The sequence below is a fragment of the Vombatus ursinus genome, unplaced genomic scaffold (assembly GCF_900497805.2).
Source record: "Vombatus ursinus unplaced genomic scaffold, bare-nosed wombat genome assembly UNPS02011649.1, whole genome shotgun sequence".
In the NCBI taxonomy this organism is placed as follows: Eukaryota; Metazoa; Chordata; class Mammalia; order Diprotodontia; family Vombatidae; genus Vombatus; species Vombatus ursinus.
The window spans coordinates 2,207,298-2,230,813 of NW_020951427.1; the positions used below are offsets into that span (position 1 = coordinate 2,207,298).

Here is a 23,516-nt window from a genome sequence, read left to right on the forward strand (position 1 = left end):
GGATTGAATAATTCTGAGGGCCCTTCTAATTCTCAGATTCTATAAATCTGTGAAATTGGGGAAAATTTTCCCTTATCTATTTCTGAAGGACCTCACCTGTTCTCTTATGCTTTAAATATCAGTGACAAGTGCTCAGCATTCACATTAGCCAGTTCCATCACTTTCTATCAGTAGTTATTGCTTGGTTTCAACTCCAGAAATATCATGCCTCCCCCAGAATAAATTCATCACCAGAAATCTCATCAACATGCAGACTGACTTAGTTTTGATACTCAACACCTTGTCAGCATCCTTAGTTGCCTCTCCCCTCTGATTGTGGGGGTGGGGAGAGAAACGATGAACTCCTCCCAAAGCCTTCCTTTACAGAGATCGCTGAACTTTTCATGTAACTCTTCAAATTCTATCAATGGCTTTGCTTGCTTTCAACTCCACAACCATCATGCCCTCACACCTGGGTACACATAGGCCATTTTGAACCACCCTCTCACTGCTTTTTCAGCTTCTTTTTGTGTATTATTTTTCCCCAGGAATGCTAATTGCCACAGTGGATAGAGTGCCAGGCCTGGAGTCAAGCAGACTCATCTTCCTGAGTTCAAATTTGGCCTCAGACAATAACTACCTGTGCAATGCTGGGCAAGTCACTTAACCCCATTGGCCTCAGTTTCCTCATCTGTCAAATGAGCTGGAGAAGGAAATGGCAAACTACTCCAGTATCTGTGCCAAGAAAACCCCAAATGGGGTCATGAAGAGTTGGACACGACTGAACATGACTAAACATTTCCCTATTATATTGCAACCTCCTTAAGGGTAGGGGCTGTCTTTCTTTTTTCCTATTTGTATCCCCAGAATTTAGCAAAGTGTCTGACACATAGAAAGCAATTAAATACTGTTGACTATTCTTCCTGAACATTAATACAAATCTCAGCTGAACTTAGTGACAATTCATGAAGGGCAGAAAGATATACTTTTATTTTCTATTTCTCTTGGTCATTATCTCTCTAATTAGATACTATTCTGCTATACTTTCTAGTCCAAAACCACTCTTCTTGATAAAGTAAGCAGAAGTGTAGTAAAAGCCAAAGTGTTTAAGATTATCATAGCCCACTCACATCTATCATAAGCAACAGTCTCATCTCTTCTTTGATCCTCTCCTTTGTTTTTTTAAATAAATAACACTCTTTTGTCCTTTCTTTTTTTTTTTAACAATTTCAGTTCATTCTAAACTATGATACAATTCTTCATTCTATTCTTAAAGAACCAAACCAGACTTTTGTATTCGTTTTTAAGTGTGTCCCCTCTATCTCAATACCTTTGACATCATGGCAGTTCTGTGTCTATTTATATTTTACCTAGACTTTTTCATTGACCTTTCAATAAAGTGCTCTACTTTTATTCTTTCTTGACTAATCTAACCTATGTGGTCAAGTTAGTTTTCCTAAGGCACAGGTCTGATCAGAATTCTCTCTGAACATCTAACATACCAATTATATCCCATTGGCTACAGCTTAAAAGTCAAACCCCTTAGCTTAGACTTCTTAGACTTCCAAAATGTAAGTTCAATTTATTTTTTCTACTTTTATCTCACATATCCCCCCTGACTTCAAATGAACAATTTTCTAACTATGTCAGAGTATTTGAGGTCACTTGAACACCGTCCCATGCTTTGTGACAGTTGTGCATGTCATTCCCTACTTGTAGGATAATAACCTTCTTACACATTATTAAAGTTGAAATTCTCTCCATTCTTCAAAGACTCCTTCCTGCTTGCCTGGACAATTTACTAACTTTGTGTACATGGGATTAAATTTTACATTTTATTACATTATAATTTGTGTATATGTCTCATTGCTGTGTTCATCTTTTTGTTATGCTAAACATCCTTAATACAGTTGATGCTCAATAAATCTTCACTTAACTAAATTGATTTTAGATGCTAGAGGGTTTGGAGTCTGACTAGGAAGATATATGGTGTATACCATATGAAGTTGAAATTTTGAGTAAAATAAAACTAAGCAGGGTCCAGATTCCAAACCTGATACTGAAATTGTCTTCAAAGATTCACTGGAATCATTGGATCATAAATTTAAAGTTGGAATGACTGTAGAGGATTACCCAGTTCAGTATCTTTGATTTAGAGATAAAGAAACTAAGGCTAAGAGAGAGAGATAAGGTGACTTGCTCAACATTATACACAGAATAAGAGATCATACAAGGATCTAAATTCATGTAATCTGGATTAAATCCAGTACTGTTTTTACTGTATTACCTTCCATCTCCAACATATAAAATAATCCAGGAGTAGAGGTGCTTCTATTAAAATCATCTAGGTTGATTAAATCCATCAAATCCTAAACTTGCCTTCTGGTCTCAAGTCATTGCCTGCATCTTAGAAAAGAAGCAAACTATTTTCTGAGTGACAAAATTTGAGATCGTTTGTCCCAGTCTCCATGATTCTGACAGATGGCACACTATTTCTGTGTTTATACAATGTTTAGCATATACAGAAGGCATTCCAGCATCCAGATTAACAGTTTGAGTGTTCTAAATTTTAGGTGCCAATCCATATGGATACACGCATATACACATATACACACACACGTATATGTATGTGTGTATATGTGTATACATGTATATGTATGTATATATGTGTGTGTGTATGTGTGTGTGTATGTGTGTGTGTGTGTGTGTGTGTGTGTGTGTATATATATATATATATATTCTCTCTCTGTGTCTCTGTCTCTGTCTGTCTGTCTGTCTCTCTCCCTCCCTTCCTCTCTCCCTCCTTCCTTTGCCTCCTCCTTCCCTTCCTTGATTTGGTTGGAGATTCTCAAGATAGAGAAACAATCATTTACAAAGCTGGTAGCTGATGCTTAGCTGTAAAAGACTAGGTACAAGCATGGATAGAGTTTGGAGTTAGGAAACCTGAACAATCCCCAGAAAATTCCCCCATAATCTCTCAATTTGGATTAATGAGCTCTTCTTTCAAATTACAAATTCACATGGCTGGGAGAAACGGTATTAACTCTCTTTCACATATTACTATCTATTATTTTATTTATATAATATCAAAATATTTAGCTCGCATTAATTAGGTTCCTACTTCTACTCAGAGTCCAGGACTACTTACTGGGGGGAAGAAATACACTGTTATCCATCTTGTGTAGCATAAATACTAATAATAGACAAGAGCTCATCATTGTTAATCATTTACAAAGCACTTTCCTCGCAGAATACCTATGAACTAGACAGTGCAAGAATTTTCTGAATGAAGAAACTGAGGCTAAGAGAAGTGTGGGGTTTGTTCATGGTTCCAAAGCTAACAGAAAACTGCTAAGAATTTAGATATTGGGAAGTGGTTTTTTTTGTTTTTGTTTTTGTTTTTTGTAGTGAGGAGGAAGAGAAGAACAAATTTTGAAACTAAAGGGCAGACTTCTCTTGAATAGAGGGGCTTTGGGTAGCTAGAGAATAGTATGAAGATGATGGTATATGGGGATTAAAGAGATGAAGAGGCATCAAGACAGAGAGAAGTCCAATAAGGACCGTGGTCAGTACAAAAATAAATTTATTTATTTTGCACTTTTGCCTATTCACATCAAACAGTAAAATGCTAAGATTCACTGCCATAGGTTTCTGATAATTGAGTTAAGATTGAAACAATACTCTAGAAACTAATAGTAATTATAAAGATAATAATAATAATAAATAACTCATTTATAGCTCCTACTATGTGCTAAGCACTTTACAAATATTCTCATTTTATTCTGACAGAAATTCTGGAAGATAGATGCTATTGATTCAAATCAGGCCCCAGACACTTACTAGCTCTCTGACCCTGGGTAAGTCACTTAACCATGTTTGCCTCAGCTTCCTCATCTTGTAAAATGAATGGAAGAAGGAAATGGAAAATGACTCTAGCATCTATCAAGAAAATCCCAAATGGCATCAGGAAGAGTCAGACATGACTGAAATGACTCAACAACAATAAGAACAAAATATAATAAGTAATTTCACAGCTTTCCTTTTTCAACCTTTTTCCTTTGTTCCTAACACTCAAGAGTCTAGTGACTATGGATTAGTCACTGATGGGTCTTATGTCTGCCAGGGGAAACTACTCATTCTTAAGAATAAAATCCAATACCTTCATCTTGTAGACACCAATTGCACCCAATATTTCTTCAAAAGAGAATATAATTTATGGTCTAGAAGATTTTCTCAACCCAAATAATTTACTTAAGGGAGTCTGTCTTCATAATGTGTTTTCATATTTTTCAGTTGTCTATAGGACTCAGTATCACATTGAGGAATAACATTTCATAAATCAAAGAAGACAGAACAACTTTTTCAAAGTCTAATACATAAATTCTCTAAGGATATCTACAATATGAACCTCAATTCAAGGGCATTTTCTCCTCACTTAGTGGCAGCAATACAAGCACTTATTTCCAATCTGCAGGGAACAGCAGTTCAAGTCCCTTGAGGAGAGTAGACAGTGGACCCTATAAATTTTTCAAGCTAAAAACATATCTTGCAGAATCTGAAGTAAAGTTCACAGCTACTATGCCAAGTTTTAATAGCATTAATATCACTTCTTATCTTCACAAACTTCTGTTTAAGGACCTTTTAATCAGCATGGTTAACTGCAATGGTCTGGTGAGAGAAGATAGTACAAATTTTGCTAAGTCAAGTCAAACAATGAATTTTGCCCTATCCTTGCTTTCTTGATCAGGTGACCTATTTGGCCTTATAAACATCATTGATATTAATGGTACTGGAAGAAACCACTGTTAATAAAGCAGTTTTTGGAAGAAGGATATCATTAAAAAAGATATAAGCAGACCATATGGACAAATGATTATATGCTAGGAAAAATAGCCTGGGCATTGCATTGGTGTTCACATAATGTTAAGAGATCAATAAGAAAGCTCTCCCACACAATGGGTGGATCCTTTTTAAAGAATTTTCAGGAAAAAATGGAAAACAGTCAGAAAAGATGGATGTGGGCAATGGGGGTTGTATATGTTACACTGACATAAGTATCTATATTGATCTCATCACATACCTATCGAAATATCTAAGTAATGATACTAAGAAAGGGGCTAGAATTACATTCCAAGAAAAAAGAAATTAGAAGATTCTTCCTAGAGATATTTTCAGATCAATGGGTTTTTAAAATCCCAACAAAAGCATCTTATGGAATATAGAGAGTGTTTTCCCTTTATTGTGTAAATAAATATTGGTGTGATATCTAATATGCCACAAAATTATTAGTGTTAAACAGTATTAATCATCTTTTACAGAGTTACCTATCTTAATTCATCCTTTCTAGCTTTAGCTACCTGTGAACTAGAAGAAAACTGTTAGTATACTTTTGACTGATGGCATTATTTAAGGCATAATAGTAACCTTTAATAAATTGTCCTTTGTATTAAATGAAGCCCAGTTGATGTTGTTATCTCTAATCGAAAGGATGAGGTCAGAGGCTGGCAAACTATGGTTTTTGGCCATATACTGGAGGGAGTTAAGATTTTTTTTTTGTTTTTAGATACAATAAAATGTTATTTTAAAATGTGAAAAAAAATTTAGTTTGTAAGACCATACAAAAACAGGTTGTATGCCATATTTAGTCCATAGTTTGGTGACCTGATACTTGGTAATACCTACAGCGAACTAAGTTCAAGATAGAAACTAAGCTTGGGTGGGGCAGCAAGGTGGCACAGTGGATAGAGCACTGGCCCTGAAGTCAGGAGGACCTGAGTTCAAATCTGGCCTCAGACCAAACACTTGATATGTACTAGCTGTGTGATGTTGGGCAAGTCACTTAACCCTGATTGCCTCACTAAAAAAAAAAAAAGAAAAAGAAAAAGAAACTCAACTCTGTTCTCCCGCTATAAGGCAAGAGAACCAGCTGGGCTATGTTCATTTGCCATCACACTTGTTATTGAACATGAGCACAGTGCTTTTATGTTATATGCTAAGAACAAATAGGGATTGGGACTGGACTCAGAGCGTTTTGGGATATGAACACCTAAAAGTAGAATAACATAATAGTTCCCATTATCTTTTTCTTTTCCCAGAGTACAAGTCATTTAATTATATTGGGATAGAGGTAGGGTCTGGGTCCATTATTTCATTGGTATTAGGAACTTCTGAATGAGGAAACCATGTCTCTCAATGAAAGTCTGCATTTCTTCTGAAACTTATAGTACTAAAAAGCTGCCTGGAACACTGATAATTTAGGTGACTTCCTTGTTGCCACTGTGTCATAGGTAGAACTTGAACTCAGCTCTTTCTGACTCTAAGGTTGAGTCTCTCTTCACTATACCATGTTTACTCTAAGTATATAGTAGAAAAATAAATGACAAGAAAAGTAATTTCTTTCATGAACAGATGTTTACTCTCCTCTAAGTAACTACATAGACTGAGAGAAGGAATACATGGAGGAAACTCATGGAAAGGACCTAAGGATAAGAAACAAAATTGTGTAGGGAATACAGGTGAAGAAGGTACCTATGTGGAATAGGCATGTACATGGAATAAGACATGTGTTTATGTATGTATGTATAGATACATAAGCATGTATATTCATATATAAATATCTCTATCTCTATCTCCATATCTATCTGTTAGCAACACAAACAAATAGGGCATTTAATGTTCTCAGGGTGACATCCTCATTAGAGCCCTTCTCATCTACCACCACACCCCACCTCCTCAAATATCTGTGGCAAAATATGACAACCGACCACTTTGTTACCCAACATTAGTTCTGTTAGGGGCAGTTAGGTGGCACAGTGGATAGAGTGCCAGGCTTAGAATCAGGAAGTCTCATCTTCCTGAGTTCAAATCTGACCTCAGACATTTACTAACTGTGTGACCCCAGGCAACTGACTTAATCATGTTTTGCTCAGTTTCCTCATCTGAACAATAAACTAGAGAAGGAAATGGCAAACTACTCCAGTATCTTTGCCAAGAAAACACCAAAAGGTGTCACAAAGAGTTGGACACAACTGAAGAATGACTGAACAACAACAACCAGTTTTATGTCACAGATACAGGGCAGAATGAGGAGGGTACTTCCTTTTTTTTTTAAGTCAAGTTGGCAAAAAGTTTATTGTTATGCTTTTCAGCGGGGAAGGATTCTTTTTTTAATTAATTTTTTCTTTTTTTAAATAATTTTTCTTTTTTTTAAAATTTTTAACATGTGTTTTTAAAACTTTGGGTTACAAATTTTCTCCCTTCCTCCTTTCCCACCCACCCTCATTGAAAAAGGCAAGCATCTCGATACGGGTTATAGATGTGTAGTCATGCAAAACACTTCCATAGTAGTCCTGTTGTGAAAACTAAGTATATTTCCCTTCATCCTATCCTACCCCCCATTTATTCTATTCTCTCTTTTGACCCTGTCCCTCCTCAGAAGTGTTTGTTTTTGATTATCCCCTCCCCCAATCTGTCCTCCCATCTATCAAACCCCTGCTCTCTTGTCCCCTTCCCCCCTTACTTTCCTATGGGGTAAGATAGATTTCCGTAACCCATTGTGTATGTTATTCTCTCCTTAAGCCAAATCCTATGAGAATAAGATTCACTCATTCCCTCTCACCTTCCCTCATGTCCCTTCCACTGTAAAAGCCTTTTCTTGTCTGTTTCATGTGAGATATTTTACCTCATTCTACTTCTCCCTTTCTCCTTCTCCCAGTATAATACTCTCTCACCCCTTAATTTCATTTTCCAGATATCACCCCTTCATCTTCAACTCACCCTATGCCCTCTATCTATCTATCTATACATACATATAATTTTTCCCTCCCACTACCCTAATACTGACAAAGGTCTCATGAGTCACAAATATTATCTTTCCCTGCAGGAATGTAAACAGTTCAACCTTAATATGTCTCTTACGATTTCTCTTTCCTCTTTACCTCTTCCATGTTTCACTTGAGTCTTGTATTTGAAGGTCAAATTTTCTATTCAGCTCTGGTCTTTTCCACAGGAATGCTTGGAAGCCCCCTATTTCATTGAATGACCATTTTTTACCCTGAAGGATTATACTCAGTTTTGCTGAGTAGGTGATTCTAGGTTGTAGTCCTATCTCCTTTGCCCTATGGAATACCATACTCCATGCCCTCCCGACCCTTAATGTAGAAGCTGCTAAATCTTGTGTTATCCTGATTGAGTTTCCACAATACTTGAATTGCTTCCTTCTGGCTGCATGCAATATCTTCTCCTTGACCTGGGAATTCTGGGAATTTGGCTAAAACATTCCTAGGAGTTTTCCTTTGGGGATCTCTTTCAGGAGGTGATTGGTGGATTCTTTCAATTTCTATTTTGCCCTGTGGTTCTAAAATATCAGGGCAGTTTTCCTTGATAATTTCTTGAAAGATGATGTCTAGGCTCTTTTTTTGATCATGGCTTTCAGATATTCCAATAATTTTTAAATTCTCTCTCCTGGATCTATTTTCCAGGTCAGTTGTTTTTCCAATGAGATATTTCACATTCTCTTCTATTTTTTCATTCCTTTGGATTAGTGTTACAGTGCCTTGATTTCTCAAATTGTCACTAGCTTCCAATTTCTCCATTCTAATTTTTAAGGAAGTATTTTCTTCAGCAAGCTTTTAGACTTTCTTTTCCATTTGGCCAATTTGGTTTTTTAGAACATTCCTGTCTTCATTGGCTTTTTGGACCTCTTTTGCCATTTGAGTTAGGCTATTTTAAAAAATTTTTTGTTAATTTATTTTGATTTATCAATAATCACTTCCATATGCTTTTGAGTTTAAAATTTTTCTCCCCCTTCCTCCCCACCACCCTCCCCAAGACAGTGCACAATCTGATATAGGCTATACAATTACATTCACATTAAACGTATTTTCACATTAGTGATGTTGTAAACCAATCGGAGGAACCATCAGAAAGAGGAAACAAAACTCTATGGAAGAGAAAAAAAAATAACAATTTGGCTTCCATAGTTCTTTCTTTGGGTGTGGATAGCATTTTCCATCACAAGGCCTCTGGAGATGTCTTAGATCCTTGTATTGCTAGGAAGGGTTAAGTTTATCAATATTAGTCATCACACAACGTGGCTGTTATTGTGTACAACATTCTCTTGGTTCTGCTCACTTCACTCAGTGTCAGACCATACAAGTCTTTCCAGGTTTTTCTGAAGTCAGCCTGTTCATAATTTCTTATAGCGCAATAGTATTCTATCACATTCATATACCACAACTTGCTCAGCCATTCCCCAATTGATGGGCATCCTCTCAATTTCCAATTCTTTGCCACCACAAAAATAGCTGCTATGAACATTTTTGTACATGTAGGTCATTTTCCCATTTGTGTGATCTCTTTGGGATATAGCCCTAGAAGTGCTATTGCTGGGTCAAAGGGTATACACATTTTTATAGCCCGTTGGGCATGGTTCCAAATTGCTCTTCAAAATGGTTGGATAATTTCACAACTCCACCAACAATGTATTAGTGTTCCAATTTTACCACATCCTCTCCGACATTTGTCATTTTCCTGTCTTGTCATGTTGGCCATTCTGATAGGTGTGATTTGGTACCTCAGAGTTGTTTTGATTTGCATTTCTCTAATGAATAGTGATTTAGAGCATTTTTTCATATGACTATAGATGGCTTTAATTTCTTCATCTGAGAACTGTCTGTTCATGTCCTTTGACCACTTATCAATTGGGGAATGGCTTGTATTCTTATAAATTTGACTTAATTCTCTATATATTTTATAAATGAGGCCCTTATCAGAGGACTGGTTGTAAAAATTCTTTCCCAATTTTCTACCTTCCTTCTAATCTTAGTTGCATTGGCTTTGTTTGTGCAAAAACTTTTCAATTTAATGTAATCATAATTATCTATTTTGCTTTTCATAATGTTCTCTATATCCTGTTTGGTCATGAATTCTTCTGTTCTCCACAGATCTGATAGGTAAACTATTCCTTGCTCTCTCAGTTTGCTTATAGTATCAGCCTTTATAGAGTTAGGCTATTTTTTAAGGTGTTATTTTCTTCAGTATTTTTTTTGGGTCTCCTTTAGCATCACTCTCAGTTTTTCCTCTACTTTCTTTCTTGCTTCTCAAAATTCTTTTTGAACTCTTCCATGGCCTGGGACCAATTCATATTTTTCTTGGAGGCTCTGGATGTAGGAGATTTGCCTTCATTGTCTTCTTCTGGTTGTATGTTTTGATCTTCTTTGTCATCAAAGTAAGATAATATAGTCTGACTCTTATGATCCCAGGTCAATTACTTGAGTTATAAACTCTTTGGTAAGGTAGGAGTCTCTTTCCAGTGTGGAGAATGTACTGTCCCAAGCTTCACAGGTTTTGTGTAGCTGTTTTCAAAGATACTTCTAGGGACCTGTAAATTTTCACTTCTTCCAAGGTGCTATGATCAAGGGTGAGGTGTTCACTCCTTTCCTGGCCTGTGCTCTGGTCTGTGAGCACTCTTTTCTGTCTTGGAACTGTGAGGAGGATTTCCTCTCCACAGCCACTACAAGCTCCACCACACCAGCGCTACTCTTCGCCCCAGGACCGCCACCCAGAACTGTGACCCAGATCTAAGCACAGGCAAAGCAAGAGAATCCTGTACCAGCAGAGAAATCCCTGCAATCCCCCTCTGATCAGCCACTTGATTCCCCCACAGTCTGTGGGCCAGAAGCTCAGGAGGCAGCCACTGCCCTACGGCAATTCTCCTGGACTTGGGTTGGAACCCCACCCTCCTTCTCTCTCAGTACCACAGAAACAGACTTTTCCCACTGACCTTCTAAGTTGTCTTTGGCGTTCATGGGTTGAGAAGCCTGGAAGCCTGCAATTCAGTCCTCTCAGGCCTGCTCCAGGTTCGCTGTGGCCTATATGCCCACGCCAAACTGTGCTCCTCTCCCTGCCCGGTGTCATATACTTTTTGATCAACCATCCAGGCTGTCTTGGGCTGGAAATTTGTTTCACTCTGTCTTTTTGTGGGTTCTGCTGCTTTAGAATTTGTTTAGAGCTATTTTTATAGGTATTTGGAAGTATTTGGGGAGAGCTCAAGCAAGTCACTCAAGGAGAGTACTTCCACCCAAATATATCAGTATAAGGTAAGAAGGAGACCCAAGTGCATCGCTGTGCAGAAAGCAAGGAGTTCAGAAGTTCAAAAGTTCAAAGTTCAGAAGCAAGCAATAGTTAATAGTTGTGTGACTGAAATGCCAGCAGGATCTCATTTCCAGTTTCTAGCTTGATCTGAAACCCACAGTGAAATGACCAAATCTCAGAACAAAGGGAAATCTACACTTCTATCAGGAGGGTTTTCCTGCTGGCTGATAGTGATAGTGATTGAATTCAACAGCAACTTACTGTTGCTCACATTCAAACCCAGGTCAGGAACAGAACAAGGGAGCAGTAATCAGACTTTATTCTAAACAAAATGATTTTGGAAGAGTGAAGGCTTATAGTTCCCCAGCCTGAGCAGTCACTGGGCTCCTGGAATAACACAATAATTAATCTACCAATAAAACTGTAACAATACCAGCCCAGACTTTCCTTCAAGAAGTGCACAGAATCTGAGGAAGTGAGAAAATAGAATAGAAGAAGGAGCAAACAAAAGAAGAATCCTGCCATAGAAATCTATTATGGTGAGAGAGTTGTTTAAGACAAAATAAAAACAAAAAACAGGAGAGAATGACATGTAAATATCTACAGGTAAAGTCTCAAAGAAAAACATAGTTTGAGTACAAATTCAATAAGAAATCATGGAAGAGAAGAAGCAAAAGGAAAAAAGAGTTTAAAAAAATTTTTTTAATGAAATGAGAGAGGCAACTACTGTTAGCTACAATGATGATTAAATGTTGATTTTTGGAAAAAAATATTAACTCAAACTAAAAAAAAGTAGCAGAAAGTTAAATTATTTTGCCCTAGAGACAGGAAATGAATCATTAGCAGAATCAAGATTAAAACTCATGACCAAAGGCTTTCTCTTGCTTATTTCTAAGATCTTCAATGAGGAACTTTAACTGAGCACCTACTATATGTACAAAAACATACACACATACACACAGACATAGATACATATACATATACATATATATGTACCTACTATGTTATTTACTGAAGGTGTGCAGAAGTAAACAGATATGGTTCCTTCCCTTGTAGGAATATAAAGAGAGACTCTGGCTGGTAATTTATATAATTCCAGAAAAGTTAAGATTTGGAAAAATGGAATAGCTAGGATAAATATAATAATCTTTTATGCATTAGTGACAGTAATAGAAAAATTCAGTGAAGGAATTGGGGAAGAAAGCTGGGAGAACATTTATAACAGGATATATAAGAAAGTCACAGGTCAAAAAAAAAAGAAAGTCACAGGTCAAACCATATATATATATATATATATATATATTCAGATGCTATTGCAAAAGGCTAGAGACAGTAGACTTGGAATGGGTCTTTTTAATTTTAAATCTAGAATCATAAAATCCTAGATTTAGAGGTAGAAGGCAATTCAGAGGACATCTAGATTAATCCCATCATTTTACAGATGGTGAAACTGAGGTGACATGAATATGTACATAAAGTCTTCAATTTGTCAGCTTTAATAATAATTGCCATTTATGAAATGTTGCCAAACTTTGCAAGTTTTATGTACATTAGTTCATTTAAAACACAATTCAGAGAAAAGTAGAATAAAAGAAAGCAACAAAGAGACTTTCATTACCAAATGATCTATGTATTTAAGTTACATAAATGATGTTGTGGGACTAATGCATTTCCACCCAGAAATTTAAATAGCTGCAGCCTCTGCATTTGTTTTCTCTGACAAACATATAAATAAACAAGGGAATGGTAGTATAACAAACACACTGTCAATGCTTTGCTGCCGGCCAAATGAACAGCAGTTAGGACCCATCCCACATTCTGGGCAGAAACTATTGAACATAAGGAGTCTCCTGCAGGGTAAATCCCTAATGTAATGAAAAAGGTAACCTGATAAAGGAATTCAAGATGCCCAAACTTAAGCCTGGAAATTTGGAACAGTCAGTATCCATTCATTCATTATTTTTTAAAAATATGTATTTAGTCCTTACTATGAGTTGGGTGCTATGTGGGAATTAAAAAAAAAGTTTTCTGCCCCTTCAGGAAACATATAGATGGTTCGAACATACTATAAATCATAAACATGTTAAGTAGGAATCAGATAGGGAGACCTATTTTGCCTGTTGTGGGTTAGAAGTGGGGAGAACTAAGAACAGTGGAAAATAGTTTAAAAAAACTCGTGCACACAATGCAAGGAAAAAATTACTAAAAATGGAATGTGCTGTCTTGAAAAGCTTCCAATTCTACATGACAAAGAGAAGCTGGATGACCACTTGCAGGGGAGCTCATAAGGAATATTATCTTTCACAACATGGTGAATTCATCATGTAATATTGTGTGTTATCATAGTTATATACATTTATATCTTATTCCCCCATAGGTATGTGAACTCCTTCAGCTCAAGGCGCTTTGTAGTGTCAGAATTTGTATCTTCTTACTTTTTTTTTTTGTTTTTCATCTTGGCACAACATTCTGCACATGAAAAGTGCTTAATACTTGCTTACTGAATGAATTAATTCATTTTGGACAAATGTAATAGGGAGTGGTCTCACGATTCAGTAATGAAGAATGTAATAGAAGATAATAGAACACACTAGAATCGTAGTGTGTTCTGTTATCTTCTATTACATTCTTCATTACTAGATTAGTCTTCCTAAAACAACATTTCCATAACATCACTTAGTTTATAAGACTTCCTATCACTTAAAGAAATAAATTTGAAATGCTCTAGCATGTTTTCAATGCTCTTAATAATGAGACTCCCTCATGCCTTCCTAGCACAAATCCTATGCTTCATTTTGACTAATCTCCTCACCATCCCCAGAACATACCATTCTCCTTCCTGCCATCAATCCTTTGCTTAAGCTACAGTTTACATCAGTCCCTCAAGAATGTATTTTTATTTAGTTACACCATAGATTCTCAACTGTTTGTATGCGTAATATGGATATCTTTGGCAGTTTGGTGAAGCCTCTGAACTCTTTTTAGGAATATTTTAAATGCATAAGATAAAATATACAGAATTAAAAAGTTAACTAATTGTATTGAAATGTAGTTCCCAAAATATTTTTTAACAAAATGCCATGATAGTAGAACCAAGGGAATATTGTATACAGTAACAGCAATATTTTTCAAAGAACAACTGTGAAAAACCAACTTATTTTGCATATAATAAATACTCAAATAAACTACAAAGGACCAATGAGAGAAGACGCTATCTGCCTCCAGAGGAAAAATACCTGATAAATAGAAGTATGCATAGTATGGTTTTACATATATTTCTATGTTTGTGTCAAATGATGGCCTTCTCTAGTGCAGAGTGGGGAAGAAGAGAGACAGTCCAAAACTCAAAAATATAACAAAAAGCTAAACTAATTTTTAAAATGCCATGGATTTGGGGTAAGAAGTATTAATATAAATCATATACACCCTTGAATACTGTGGTATATAAGATGAGGGTAAGCAAAGGATGCCATTTTCTGGAATCTCTTTGAATAGGATCCTAGTGAGTTTAGCTAGTACTGTGGACTTAACCAATCAACCAATATTTACCAATTTCCAGGCATTGTGGTAAATGTCAGCAAAACAAAGAAAGGCAGAAAAAAAGTATCTTACATTATGTATATAAGATAAAGACTTAATAGAAGTGCAGAGGAGAAAGTACTATATAGCTGCTTTGTAGACCAGGAAATATCTCTTGCCCAACATGAAGTTTGAGCCAATTCTTAAAAGAATAGAGGGATTCTAAACCAGAAAAGTGAGAAGGGAGACCCTGGGTGAAAGTTTGTGCAAAAGCATGGAGAGGGCAGATGGAATTACAAGAGTAGTATAGATCAAGTAGGCCAATTTAGCTGGATATTAATTAAGCATCTTTGAAGGGGAGTATGGAGAAGGAAATGGCAAACCCCTCCAGTGGTTTAAACAATGACTGAACAACAAGACGGGAGTAAGGGTAAGAATACTGGAAAGCTAGGGAGAATTTGTGCTGTGAAGAGATTTAAATGCCAAACAAATTACTGTGTATTTGATCCTTGAGGTAAAAAGGAACCACTGGAATTTGTTGACTAGTGAGGTGACATAGACATATACTTTAAAAAAATAATTTTGGCGTCTATGTGGAAAATGGACCAGGGTAGGGAACCCATTAGAAAGCTATTGAAATCATTGATACAAGAGATGATAAGGGCCTGAACTAGGGTGATGACTATGTAAGAAGAGAAAAAGTGGACAAATGTCGGTGACATTTGGTTGGCAGAAATGAAAAGTTTCAGCAACTGATTGGATATGTGGGGCAAGTAAGGAGTTGCAAATGACAACCTGAGTTACTAAGAGCACAGTGTTTCCCTAACAATTTTAGTAAAGTTTGGAAAAAAGGAAGATGTTGAATTAGACTCTTTTGGACATCCACTTTGATAGGCAGTTATTAATGCAGTGAAGTAGTTCAATTCAATCTAATTTAATTAAAAATCATTTACTTAAATGCCTATTCATAAAGCACCTTTCCAGCCTAATTTAACTCAAATCTACTTTATGATCACTAACTTCCAATCAAAATAGGTTCATTGTTACTTGAACTCAATGCTCCATCTACTGACTGTAAATTAACATAATCCTCGTGTATGGAATACGCTATCATCTCATCTCTACCTTCCAGAATTCTCCTTGATTTTTCAAGGCTCATCTCAGGTACCATCTCCTCGAGGATCCTTCCTGATTACCTTGGCCTTTAGTATTTTCTCCATCCTTGATTTTCCTTATCTTATACTACATTACACACATGTCATATCCCCATAATAGTTATGTTTCTTAAGGGTAGGGATTTTTCACTTTGATTTTTGCATTCTCAGCACCTTGAGGATAGGAGGCATTTCATAAATGTTTATCAAATTAAGTTGAAAAGACTTTGTTATATACATTATTGGAGAAAAAGAAGAAAAAATAGTATCTACCAACACAGAACTTAAAATTCATTTTCACTTTCTAAACATCCTCACATGTTAACTCCATGTGGGCTATTATCCTCACCTCACATCACCTGCCCCTTGGCCTCTTCCCCTAAGATCTTGACCTTTGATAGATGAGCTTTTGTTTTATCTTTCCTAGAACCAGAGCTCCATATCACCATTTCCTGGCTATTTCTACACCATTAAGCCAGATGTACCCTTCTCCTCTTCAAGACTCATCTTATATGTTGTCTTCCTCCCACAAAAATGTAAATTTTTGAGGACAAGGATTTTCTTGCTTGGTTTTCTATAGTAAGAATATATGAATCTTTTCTCTAGGTTTTACATTTTAATGCATTTATGTATATTGTCATTTGAGAATTACAACAATCCTGAGAGTTATTACTGTTTTCATTTTGCACATGAGGAAACTGAGATTCAGAAAGGTTAAGTAATTTGACAATAGTCATGTAGCATGTAAGAGTCACAATCAGGATTCAAAGTTGGACCTTTTCTAACTTCAAGGTCAGCATTCATTCCACTGTGTTGTAATATGTAATTTAAGAAGGTGCAGAATACTAATAGTCTTTCATCCACATCTTAATTGAATCTCTCTTGGATTTGGGGTTGTCTGGACTTGTAGTCATGACTTTTATCATGATCTCACATCCAAAACTCATCTCTTCCTGTTAATAATTTCTTTTGTATTTAATTCAACAATAAATATCTAATTTTGTTGCTTCACTATCGTGGTGTCTTTAATCATAACAGTTTCCCTGCTTGTCTCTGTTAATGATATTGATGTTTTAAATTGCTTGTGACTCTTGCTGCTTATGATTAAGGTAAAACATTTTGCTCAAACCCCTTATTTTAAATCTAGGATAATAAGATCCTAAATTAAGAGCTAGAGGGGATCCCAGAGACCAGATCAATCCAATCTTTTTACAGATGACAAAACTGAGGCCCAGAGAGGTTAAGCAGATTGCCCGTGGTCAGGTAAGTAGTTGATAGACAAGCCAGGATTCTTTATGAGTCTCTGTGCTTTAGTCATATTTCTTCTAAGAATCGAATTGTTAGAGTTGCTTTTTAATCTATTTTGTATTTTGCTTCCTTTTCTTTGCTATATTTAGCCCATTAACACTCAAGGCTGAAATTAATTTTGTTTTTTTTTATTCCTCTTTTAAATTCTATTATATTTATTTTGCTTCCTGGTCACTGATAAGGATTTTGTTGTTGTTGTTGTTAGTAGTAATAGTAATATTACAATCATATTAACTGTAACTGAATGCATTCAAATTTACTGCCTCCACCACACTCCTTATTGAACATAGATAATAATCTTTTCATTTTGTAACAATCCCATCTTAATTTCTACACTTGAAGGCAGGTAATCACCCTACCTCTGCTCTTCTATCCATGCCAAAGGGAGATGTCAGAATTCTTCTTTCTTGATATAATCTTTGCACTGCTCCATTTCCTGGCCTTGATCATTCCCAAGTAGCTTTTTTCTTTTTACTGTAAAGTCTTTATTTTAAGGGTACAATTTATAGCAGAGGGAAAAAACACCAATCTCTCACATTTTGATAGATGTCCTACCTGTTCAGGAGACATGCATTTTCAGATGTGACCAGTGTGTTGTTTTGTATTATTAGACTACATTTATTTGTTACAAGGGAGGGCAACTGCTGAGACAAAATGGGAGTCAGTGAGTAGTATAGAGGCACAATAAAAAAAAACCCAAAAAACCAACCAAAAAAACAAAACCCTTTTTCTGTAAGGCAATCTTTCATCTCCATATAGATTTTATAAGCCCATTGATGGACTTTTGGTTTTGCCCATTAAAAGGAGAGCTTCTTGAGGGTAGGGAATATTTTTACCTGTTTTGTTTTTCCTATTATTTAGCCCTTTGCCTGACTCCTAGTTTTCACTTATGATTTTCTATTTGATTGCCATTTGATTCAGTGGATCATTGATTGATTGATTGGTTGGTTGGCTATCTCACTTGTAAAATGGGGCCTACAGGGTTTCAGTAATCACCTATTGATTTGCTTAATGAGTGATTCTGCAGAATTTGCATGTTAGATTTTTTTTGATATGTAGGTTCATTTAGCTAAACTGTTTTTCTCCCTCTTTTCTGTCCTTTGTTAAAGGGAGAACTCTGGGAAGGGAAAAGAAGAGGAATTCCTTTGGGAAATGCATGTCAATAAAAATCTGAAGATATCCACAAAATGTTTTAATAGATTTCATTTTAGTTTTTCAATGACTAAAATTCTGTTTTCCCTCCTACTTCCCTTTCTCGCCTTTTAGAGAACAAACTCCTTAATACCAATATCCCCAATGCCCACTTAGGCCATGGCCCACAATATATGTTTTATTGTTCATGTTGAACTCCATGCTTACTCCCCCCCAAATAGGCAATTTTTCAAGCCTAGTCCTCTGGGGTTAAGATCAGTCATGGCATTGACTAGGAACGGAGTCTTTGAGAAATACATCTTTGCATCCCCAGTAGTACTCAGCTCAGAGTAGGTCATTAAGAGACATTTCTTGAAACTGAAAAGGATTGAAATAGAAAGCCTCTACAGGAATGGAGGGACTCAGAGACAAAATGTGAGACACCTTTCATTTGTCTAGGGGCAGCTGTATTCTTTCTTCCTTAAAATCAGTTAAGTCCATATTATTTGAGTGCTAGTTTTCACCAACCAAGTTCACATTCCACTATGTTTTGTCTTCTTTCGCAGGCTTCTTAGGTTTTATGGATGTAGATGCAATGATGATTTCCTCTTTCTTCTTTGATGCATGTGCCGCTGCTGGTGAGCTGCTCCACAGCGCTTATTGTAAGAGCCCCTAGAGCCAATAAGGGTTCCTACTTGATTCCTACCCAGTAGTAGACAAAGTGCTGCCTTGAGGCATAGTCGTGCCTTTGCGACTTCTGCTTCTCTGCCTTCCATTTCTGCCTGGGGTGTGCCTGATCCTACATTGGCTTTGGGCTTGGGCTTGGGCTTGGGATTTGAGATCTGCCATGAGGGGCTCTTCTGCTTTTAGGGGCTTTTCTGCCTCTTGAATATCTGCATTGCTCCTCTTCCTCCAGGTCACTCATGTTTCCATGAGTACTTACAGTTCCCTGCAGCTATGGCAAGAATTTGCTTCCAAGTAGCTTAAAGTGTCATTTAAAAATCACCCTTAACTTACTACTATCATTATTTATTTGACTAAAGATTAATAGTGATGCCTGATTTTATCAAACATGATTTCATTTCCCTATTTTATTTAATTTCCCCAAATTTTCTATCTGGTATCTCTTGTTGGTACTGTCTCCTTCTAAGTTGGCATAATATTACTGAACTTTGGCCAACTGTTGCTTCTCTTCATTATTATACAATTGGTTTATTACAAGTAAAAGCTTAATGAAGGTAATTTCCTCCAGGAGGAGAAATAGTTCCATGAGGATGAGGTTGACATAGACATGGACAGTTGGTATTATTCTTAACACCAGACATATAATCTTATTCTGTGTCTGGATGGTATGCTACATGAAGGCAAAAGCTGCCTCTCATCTAAACTTTGCATCTCTGAAAACAGTGACATATCATTACAGGTGCTTAATAAATGTGTGTTGAATGAATAAATGCTAAACAAATATCTTAGGAAGGCTTCATAATGAAGGTGGTCCTTGGATTAGATGGCCTTTCTGAAGTCCATTTCAGCACAGAGACTATGATTTTTTTTTTAACATGTCTACAAGTCATTGCCTCTTTTCCATTCCCCTGCTACTATTCTAATAGAAACTTTGTTTCCATTCATTTTAACTATTAAATTACTCACTATGCATTCTTTTACTATAAATATGTAATAATGTTTCCACAGCTCGTTCATATGTTCTTTCCATCCATCCCTCATTCAGTTATGTCCAAATTTTCACTTTCACTGAAAATTAAAAACAAAACAAAAGAAAACAAAACTAGTAATGTTTTTAGCATGATTGGAAAAAAATTTGGTTCCATGAAGAGAAAAATAAAAGAGAATGAAAGTTTTAGAGAAAAAGAAAATAAATCAATCTTTTAATATTCTGTCTTTAAGATCTCCAGATAATTCTAGATAGACACAGCAACCAGCTAGAAATAAAGGAATAGAGCTGTGGAGATTCTGTGAACATGTATGGCATAGGATGATACCCAGAAATAAAAATGGTCATATGCAATAGAAGGTATAAGAGAATGTGGAAAGCAAAAAAATCATTGGAATTAGTGACAAGAAAAATTAGTGACTTTAGAAAGAGTTGCTTTTATGGAAAGAAACAAATTTCCAAGGGATTAAGAATTGAATCAATGGTAAGAAAGTAGAAGCAATAAATGGAACCATGACAAAATTTTGGTTTTGTCTTTCACTTTTCCTTTTCCTTTACTTCTCTCTTATCTTTGGAAAAATTAAAAAAAAAAAGAATGCTACACCTGGATCCAGGAAGACTTGGCCTCAAATCCTACCTCTGACACTTATTAGTTTTATGAGAATGGGCACTTTTTTTTTAACGTCCCTGAGCTTTTGTAAAATGAGGACATTACACTTAGAGTGAGTTCTTCACAAAATTGTTGTGAAGATTATATAATACAAAGTATGTGATGTCCCCCTTTGCAATTTTTAAAACACCATTTAAAAATCAGGTATTTTTATTTATAAGAGATTCAAAATGTATGGCCTCTATACTTTATCACTCCCAAAGAATACAGGGTAATTTATCACTAAATGAAGTAGATCTCATTATTTACCTGTTTATAGTCTGCACTTAGTATATACAACGAGGTTCAAAAAGAAATAATGCTATTCTTATGTATTAGGTATGGTAATTTAAGTAAGACTGAAAGGAATGTATAAAGTCAATGTATTCTTATATTGCAGGTTATATTTTCAATTTGTTCTATCAGTGACATTTTGAGATGCTCATATACCAAGAAATAACTGAATTAACACCCTGTTTGGCCTGATTTTTAATTGGTAAAGGGACAGACACCATTAAACAAATCATTTGAAAAATTCCAGCTTTTTTTTCCCCTTAAGATCATAGATCTAGACCTTGTGAGAATATTTGAGATGATCTAGTCCTATCTCCTTTGAAATATGAGGAAATTAAGGCCTGGATCAGTGAAGTGCCCATCACATAGGAAGTATCAGGAGCAGTATTACAACCTAGGTCCTGCAATTTCCATTACTTTTCGGTCACTTTACTAGATATTCTGAATGGTCACCCATTTGATTAGCCAGTAATCATACAGCAAATGGAATCCCTCTCTCATCCAACAAAACTGGTCATAGTTGAATATTTATTCTTCAGAGACTTAAAAGAACGTTGAAACTAACATTCTTGTTGATATGGAAGGATGCAGAATGAATTTGGTAAAAGAAGAAATATGCCTGATTTGCTCAAGGAATATGCTCTTTATTTGCCACTTGGTGAATAAGTGAATCAATAGAATCATTTATCCAATTGCATGTCAATGCTAGAAAATTCCTTTTTATCTTTACAAACCACTTTCCAGGCACTATATTCTCACATTAAAGCTTCATAATTGTGTTGTGAGGGATGGGAAGTCACTATGAAAAGTCCTTGATCATTTCTGCAAGATTTATGTTTAATATTCATGGGAATGTTTTTGAACTACATGATGGAACAAGGCAGGCCTTTCTTTTTTTTCCCTAAACCAAGTGATAGATTTTCCGTGATTTTCTCTCATCTTTAAATAGTGTTTATCTTTACTTCTTTATCAAATTGAAAGTACAGATTCTACTTGGTGATATGCATATCAACAGAGATCATAGACATAAATAATGAACTCTGAATAAGAAAATATGGCAGCTCAGTTTCTTATGAAAAAGTCATTTTAAATATAAGGGTGATCTACAAATAGGAGATAGACTTCCACATTTGAGCTTCTTTAAGAAGGTATAAAATAATCTCCACAAATGCAAATGAATGAATTTAGGACTATAAAATGCACTGGGTATCAATCCCCAAATGGTGTCTGAGTTTTGGGAATCAGAGAGTAATGCTAATTTTACATGTTAGGTATGGGCACTTCCTAAAAATATTTATAGTCAGATTATTTTAGTGACTTTTTTATGAAAAGTCTTTTTTTAGACCAGCCTATATGCAAATATATCCAAACATATAACTCAAATGACAAGCTGATTTTCTAAAGGAGATTTAACAAAACAAAAACAAAAAAAAATGAACCTTTTTTCCACAAATGGAGAAACAGGTCCATTTTCAAACTGACTAATTTTTAATTATTGTTAATTAGAGATATGGATCCTGGTTCTGCATTGGTAGAACCAGGTTGCTTTGGTAAGAACAACTTTAGATAGGTGCAACTTTTAAGCAGGGAAAAAGAAAAAAATAAATCATATAACATTTGAGTATCAAAGGATCTAAGACAACATCAAGCCCAACCCATTTCTGACCAAGAATTTCTTTTGTCATCTAGGGATCATCCAGCCTCTATCAGAATTTTTTTTTGTTTTTGTTTTTGTTTTTGTTAGTGATAGACTTTCCTAAGGCAGTTAATTACAATTTTAGACATCAGTAATTTTAAGGAAGTTTATCTTATCAGAAATTCCCTCTCTTTGACCCATACCCCCTACTTCTAATTTTGCCATTTGGGTATAATTAGAACAAATCCTTTTTCTTTTTAACATTACAACTCTACTAAAACCTGAAGACAGCTATCATGTTTCCCTAAACTTGTATCTTCTTCAGTCAAAGCACGTGTAGTTCCTCTACCTGATTCTTACATGGAATGCATTCAACCATTCTAGTTACCTTTCTCTGCATAGTTTCCGTTATATTAGTGTCCTTCCTGAAATGAAATGCACAGTATGGACTAAAACACTTTGTATTTGATCTAACCAGGGAGTTCAATAGTGGAGCTATTATTTCCCTCATTCTGCATATTATGACTCTCAGTACAGCTAAGTACGGAATAAAAGAAAAAATGATATGTAGATCTATTTATTCATTATCCTTCTTTCACTTAAATAAGGTAATACCGATCTAATTCTACCAACCACTACCAATTATACTCGCCCAAACTTGACATAAAGCAGTCTGCTAGTGCATATTTAGAAAGAGAACAAAAGGAGAACCTCATAGACCATCAAAGAGTTAACAAAAGTTGTTTATTTAGCAGTGTGGGAGGGGAAAAAACAAACAAACAAACAAACAAACTAAAAACCTTTAATTTAGCAAAGAAACCCCTCTGATTGGGTTGGTTGTAACTTGTCTGGCTCCTTATTTTCCATGGCTTTATGCTCATTAGAAGCATGGCTAAAATTTAAGCCTCTGATTCCTTATGTACAATTTTTTGTACTTAGGCCACTAGGACATTTAACATGAATGAGATAGGCCTTTAGGAAAAAAAAATAGTTTAGCCTGTGTAGTTAGGCTTAAAAAAACAAAACAAAACAAAACAAAACAAAACAAAACAAAAAAACTAGCCCAGTCATTGAGGTAGG

The 23,516-nt window shown here is 35.7% G+C and overlaps 1 protein-coding gene across 1 annotated transcript in view; it reads right to left on the reverse strand.

Moving 5' to 3' along the window:
* CNTNAP2 (contactin associated protein like 2) overlaps window positions 1-23,516 on the reverse strand; it is a 2,649,987-nt gene that overhangs the window by 1,274,833 nt on the left and 1,351,638 nt on the right. The gene's annotated exons all lie outside the window — the stretch shown is intronic.